Source organism: Sander lucioperca, chromosome 19 (genome assembly GCF_008315115.2).
Source record: "Sander lucioperca isolate FBNREF2018 chromosome 19, SLUC_FBN_1.2, whole genome shotgun sequence".
NCBI classification, from domain to species: domain Eukaryota; kingdom Metazoa; phylum Chordata; class Actinopteri; order Perciformes; family Percidae; genus Sander; species Sander lucioperca.
Genome location: NC_050191.1, coordinates 389,829 through 395,707, shown reverse-complemented (window position 1 = coordinate 395,707; position 5,879 = coordinate 389,829). Strand labels below are relative to the sequence as shown.

Here is a 5,879-nt window from a genome sequence, read left to right as displayed (position 1 = left end):
ATCTGCAATACGCATAACCGGCACATACGGGTACTTCGCTAAAACTCAAGGCCGTGCCCCCTTTTGGGGGATAGAAAACAGACGATCCCATAGAAGTCAATGCAATTTGACGTGTGTTTGGATCATAATTTTGACAAATGTGTGTGGTTGTGTTATGGTTTTGGGATATTTCTGTTACCAGTTTGTTCATTTCTGTTGCCTTTATTGTTTTATTGTGTATGATTCCTGTGTTCTGTGTTCTGTGTTGTCAAGTTTCTGTGTTTAGTTGTGATTTCAGGTTTTTGTTAGTGTTCCTGTTTCCTGTTTTATTTTGATAGTCTGTTTTCTGTCCCGTCATGTCTAGTTTTACCTTTTGTGTTCCAGCCTTTGTTGATTGTCCTGCCCCACCCTGATGTGTTTCACCTGTCATGTCACCTGTCCCTCATTTGTTCATTACCTCATGTATTTAACCCCTGTGTTCCCTTTGTCTCTTGTCAGATCGTTTTTGTATTCCCCCGTGTCAGTGTGTGTGTGTGTCTGCGTCAGTCTCTCCTTTTTTCTCCCTGGTATTAGTTTTTGCCTGCAGCTCACAGGACTCCTTGATTGGTTTTTGTTTTTTGAGAAAATAAATCTTTGAGTTTCTACACTGCTCCTGCCTGCCTCTCTCTCTCTGCGTTTGGGTCCTCTACCTTCCGCCATCACAAGAGAACGATCTGACCAGCCATGGACCCAGCGGAGAAGCTTCTCCTTAAAAAGAAGGTTTTGGAGTTTGGCTGGACCGTGCAGTGTCTGCGTTGCTCTGCGCCGGACCAGCACCCTCCTCTTCTGAAGAAGCTCACCATCCAGCAGCAGTGGTTGTCGGAGAGACCGTGGGTGAGTCACTTTGTTCCCCAGTTGGAGGCGATTAAGCACTGGCTTAATCACTTTTTTCAAGCCACCTCCAGTGACTCACCCACCAGCCTGCTTCCTACCCAGTCAGCGTATGCCCCCAACCACCAGCCGTCCTATGAGGGTACCCGCCTGGCGGTTTTCTCTGGGACCCGCGGAGGTCGCAGACGGGGAAGAGGAAAACATGGCTCCCGTCACAACGCCTCGCTCCTCACCCCAGAGTCCTCGTTCCCTAGTGTCCCTGAGCTGACGTGCATCTCTTCTGTTCCCGAGCTGACGTGCTACCCTCCTGTTCCCGAGCTGACGTGCAACCCTTCTGTTCCTGGGCTGGCGTGCAGCTCTCCTGACTCCGAGCTGGCGTGCAGCTCCTCTGACTCCGAGCTGGCGTGCAACTCCTCTGACTCCGAGCTGGCGTGCAGCTCCTCTGACCCCAAGCTGGCGTACAGCCCCTCTGACCCCGAGCTGGCGTGCAGCTCCCCTGACTCCGAGCTGGCGTGCAGCTCCACTGACCCCGAGCTGGCGTGCAGCTCCCCTGACCCCGAGCTGGCGTGCAGCTCCTCTGACCCCGAGCTAGTTAGCAGCCCACCTGAATCCGAGCTGGCTAGCAACCTCCCTGAGCCCCGGCTAGCTAGCGATCCCCCTGAGTCCCTGCTAGCTAGCGATCCCCCTGAGTCCCTGCTAGCTAGCGATCCCCCTGAGTCCCTGCTAGCTAGCGATCCCCCTGAGTCCCTGCTAGCTAGCGATCCCCCTGAGCCCCTGCTAGCTAGCAGTCTTCCTGATTCCCGGCTAGCTAGCAGCCTCTCAACTTCCCCGCTAGCTAGCAACCTCCTTGAATCCGGGCTAGCTAGCAACCTCCCTGAGCCTCGGTTAGCTAGCAACCTCCCTAAATCCAGGCTAGCTAGCAACCCCCCTGAATCCAGGCTAGCTAGTAGCCTTTCCGAGCCCCAGCTAGGTAGCAACCTCCCTGAGCCCCGGCTAGCTAGCGATCCCCCTGAGCCCCTGCTAGCTAGCGATTCCCCTGAGCCCCTGCTAGCTAGCGATCCCCCTGAGCCCATGCTAGCTAGCATTTCCCCAGAATCCAGGCTAGCTAGCAGTCTTCCTGATTCCCGGCTAGCTAGCAGCCTCTCAACTTCCCTGCTAGCTAGCAACCTCCTTGAATCCGGGCTAGCTAGCAACCTCCCTGAGCCTCGGTTAGCTAGCAACCTCCCTAAATCCAGGCTAGCTAGCAAACCCCCTGAATCCAGGCTAGCTAGTAGCCTTCCCGAGCCCCGGCTAGCTAGCAGCCCTCTTGAATCCAGGCTAGCTAACAGCCTTCCCGAGCCCCGGCTAGTTAGCAACCTCCCTGAGCCCCAGCTAGCTAGCAACCCCCCTGGTTCCCTGCTAGCTAGCATCTCCCCTGAATCCAGGCTAGGTAGCAGCCTTCCTGAGCCCCGGCTAGCTAGCAACTTCCCTGAGCCCCAGCTAGCTGGCAGCTCCCCTGAATCTAGGCTAGCTAGCAGCCTTCTTGATCCCCGGCTGGCTAGCAGCCTCTCTGAGTCCCGGCTAGCTAGTAGCCTTCCTGAGCCCCGGCTAGTTAGCAGCCCCTCTGAGACCAGGCTAGTTAGCAACCCCCCTGAGTCCAGGCTAGCTAGCACTCTCCCAGATCCCAGGTTAGCTAGCCGCCCCCCTGAATTTAGGCTGGCTAGCAGCCTCTCAGAGCCCCAGCTAGCTAGCAACCTCCCGGAATCCTGGCCACCTAGTAACCCCCCTGACTCCAGGCTTGCTAGCAGCCTTCCTAGTGTCCCCAAGCTGCCCAGTGTCCCAGCACTGCCCAGTGTCCCAGCACTGCCTAGTGTCCCCGAGCTTCCTAGTGTCCCCAAGCTGCCCAGTGTCCCAGCACTGCCCAGTGTCCCCGAGCTTCCTAGTGTCCCCAAGCTGCCCAGTGTCCCAGCACTGCCCAGCATCCCCGAGCTTCCTAGTGTCCCCGAGCTTCCTAGTGTCCCCAAGCTGCCCAGTGTCCCAGCACTGCCCAGTGTCCCAGCACTGCCTAGTGTCCCCGAGCTTCCTAGTGTCCCCAAGCTGCCCAGTGTCCCAGCACTGCCCAGTGTCCCCGAGCTTCCTAGTGTCCCCAAGCTGCCCAGTGTCCCAGCACTGCCCAGCGTCCCCGAGCTTTCTAGTGTCCCCGAGCTTCCTAGTGTCCCCAAGCTGCCCAGTGTCCCCGAGTTTCCTAGTGTCCCCAAGCTGCCCAGTGTCCCAGCACTGCCCAGCGTCCCCGAGCTTTCTAGTGTCCCCGAGTTTCCTAGTGTCCCCGAGCTTCCTAGTGTCCCCAAGCTGCCCAGTGTCCCAGCACTGCCCAGCTTCCCCGAGCTTCCTAGTGTCCCCGAGCTTCCTAGCGTTCCCGAGAGTTTCCTAGAGTTTCCTAGTGTCCCCGAGTTTCCTAGAGTTCCCGAGTTTCCTAGTGTCCCTAGGCGGTCCTTTATCCTTGATCCCTGGCTGACTAGCAGCTTTCCTGATCCCCGGCTGGCTAGCAGCCTCCCTGAATCCAGGTTAGCTAGCAGCCTCCCTAGTCCTCGGCTGGCTAGCCACCCTCCTGAATCCTGGCTGGTGTCCAGCCCCTCTGAACTGGCTATAGCCGCCCCTGAGACCGCCCCTGAGACCTTGCCGGTCCCCGGCACCCCTGTGACCGCCCCTGAGACCGCCCTTGAGACCACCCCTAGGACTTTGCCTTTGTTCTGCCCCCTGAGACTTTGCCCGTGGTGGTCAGGCCGACTCCTGCCCCTCGTGCCCTGTCGGCGGTCAGGCCGACTCCTGCCCCTCGTGCCCTGTCGGTGGTCAGGCCGACTCCTGCCCCTCGTGCCCTGTCGGCGGTCAGGCCCACTCCTGCCCCTCGTGCCCTGTCGGCGGTCAGGCCGACTCGTGCCCTGTCGGCGGTCAGGCCGACTCCTGCCCCTCGTGCCCTGTCGGCGGTCAGGCCCACTCCTGCCCCTCGTGCCCTGTCGGCGGTCAGGCCCACTCCTGCCCCTCGTGCCCTGTTGGCACCCCAGTCAACCTCTGCCCCGGTTGCCTGGCCGCCTGACTCCGGCCCAGCTGACCCGTCGCCTGACTCCGGCCCAGCTGACCCGTCGCCTGACTCCGGCCCAGCTGACCCGTCGTCTGACCCCGGCCCAGCTGACCCGTCACCTGACCCCGGCCCAGCTGACCCGTCGCCAGACTCCGGCCCAGCTGACCCGCCACCTGACTCCAGTCCAGCTGACCCGTCGCCTGACTCCAGTCCAGATGACCCGCCGCCTGACTCCGGCCCAGCTGCCCCTTCACCTGCGCAGCCTCCCAAGGGGCTCCGCCTCGGCCGACCTGCAAGGCCCCCAGAGGGGCGCTGCCCTCGACGTCCTGCCTGGCCGCCTGAGTGCCCTCGACGTCCAGTGTGTGTGTGTCTGCGTCAGTCTCTCCTTTTTTCTCCCTGGTATTAGTTTTTGCCTGCAGCTCACAGGACTCCTTGATTGGTTTTTGTTTTTTGAGAAAATAAATCTTTGAGTTTCTACACTGCTCCTGCCTGCCTCTCTCTCTCTGCGTTTGGGTCCTCTACCTTCCGCCATCACAACAGGTTGTCTTTCTTGTTAAACAGATGGTTTGTTTTATACACATGTCTAATGTTTATTTTGTGACCTTGCCTGAACCTGAGCATTCACGATACCTTAATGAACTAAGGTTGATCGCTGTCATGTCCCCTGTCTTCCCCTGTATCAGTAGATCAATGACCCAACACGGTGGCCGCATACTGCTAAATGTAGAAATACATAGCTGATTAAATCACTATTGTTAGGCTGAGTGTCGTCTGTAAATAATCAACCTGTTATTAATAAACTGTTGGATCTATAAGCTGAGATTTAGTTGGAGACGACAGTCTGATGCTGCTAAACTGTTAGCTTGCAGCTTCCCACTAAAGCTAACAGCTAGCTATCCATCAGTAGTAACTGTCACCAGCATCATTTACCACACTGACTCACAATATTCACGTTTCTTATGAGCCTCAATATCAGTGTGAAAGTCTTGATTAACCCGCTACACAACAGCTGTTTTTCTCCTGATGTGACAGCGCGATTCTTCCCTCTCATAAGGAGCCTCGGCGGTACCGGTCTGGTCTATAGCCTGTAGCCAAAGCCCATGTATCAGGATCTATTTTAGGACATGGCAAGAGGAGTCGAAGACCGGGTTTTTGGATGTATTGTTGGTGCAACAAACTACTCAGCAACCTTTCGGCATAGTTATTAATTCAAAACGGTTTGTTAAAGTAAAAGTTTAGAGCGATTTACAGTTCCTCTGTCGTTACGCTGTTGTCGTCTATGGGGAATGCGGGATTGTTTTCCCCTAAAAGTGGACGTGAATCTGTTCAGAGACATTCTATGACGTTGCGCCGGTTGTCCGTATGTGTAAATTAAATGTTTTTTTCAAATAGGCCAACTTATCTTTCCTAATAATAGGTTGGATTCATATTATTGTATATTTTCAGACATATTTGAATTTTAAAAAAAAGAAACTTTCTAAAACATTTTAGACATAATTTGACGGCCCCCCTGCACTTACTCTGAGGACCCCCTAGGGGTCACGGACCCCCTGTTGAATACTGTTATAAAGCAATCATAACAGTGAAAATGGCATTACTTTTAATTAGTGATGTAAAAACCCTGATTACATTTAAATGTGGCACAATTCTCCCATACTCTTTATTGGAATGAATGGACAACTTGTTACAAATATGAAGTTAGGCAAATTTTAAACAAATTCAGCATTTATGTTAATTATTAAAATAATTCCTTATCAATTGTTTTTCGATGAAGACATCAAGTGAGGTCAGGACATTGGGAAGGAAGGTTTTGCTTTTCAGTATCAGTTTTCTGCACATCAATAATGAGTAAGTGAATTACCTGTTTTGTTGGCCTTTCATCGTGTTCCACATTCTTCATCCACCTACTGTTTGGCTTTGTCTTCCTCTTGAGTGTTTGGTTCCAGATGTCTTCACCCTTTATGAATTCCTC

At 54.5% G+C, this 5,879-nt stretch overlaps 1 long non-coding RNA gene across 1 annotated transcript; it reads left to right on the top strand.

Moving 5' to 3' along the window:
* On the top strand, positions 1-4,560 carry LOC116050172. The gene is made up of 2 exons (XR_004105047.1): positions 1-146; positions 4,448-4,560. It is a non-coding gene; the product is annotated as an uncharacterized LOC116050172 (long non-coding RNA).
* Positions 4,561-5,879: the final 1,319 nt, after the last annotated feature.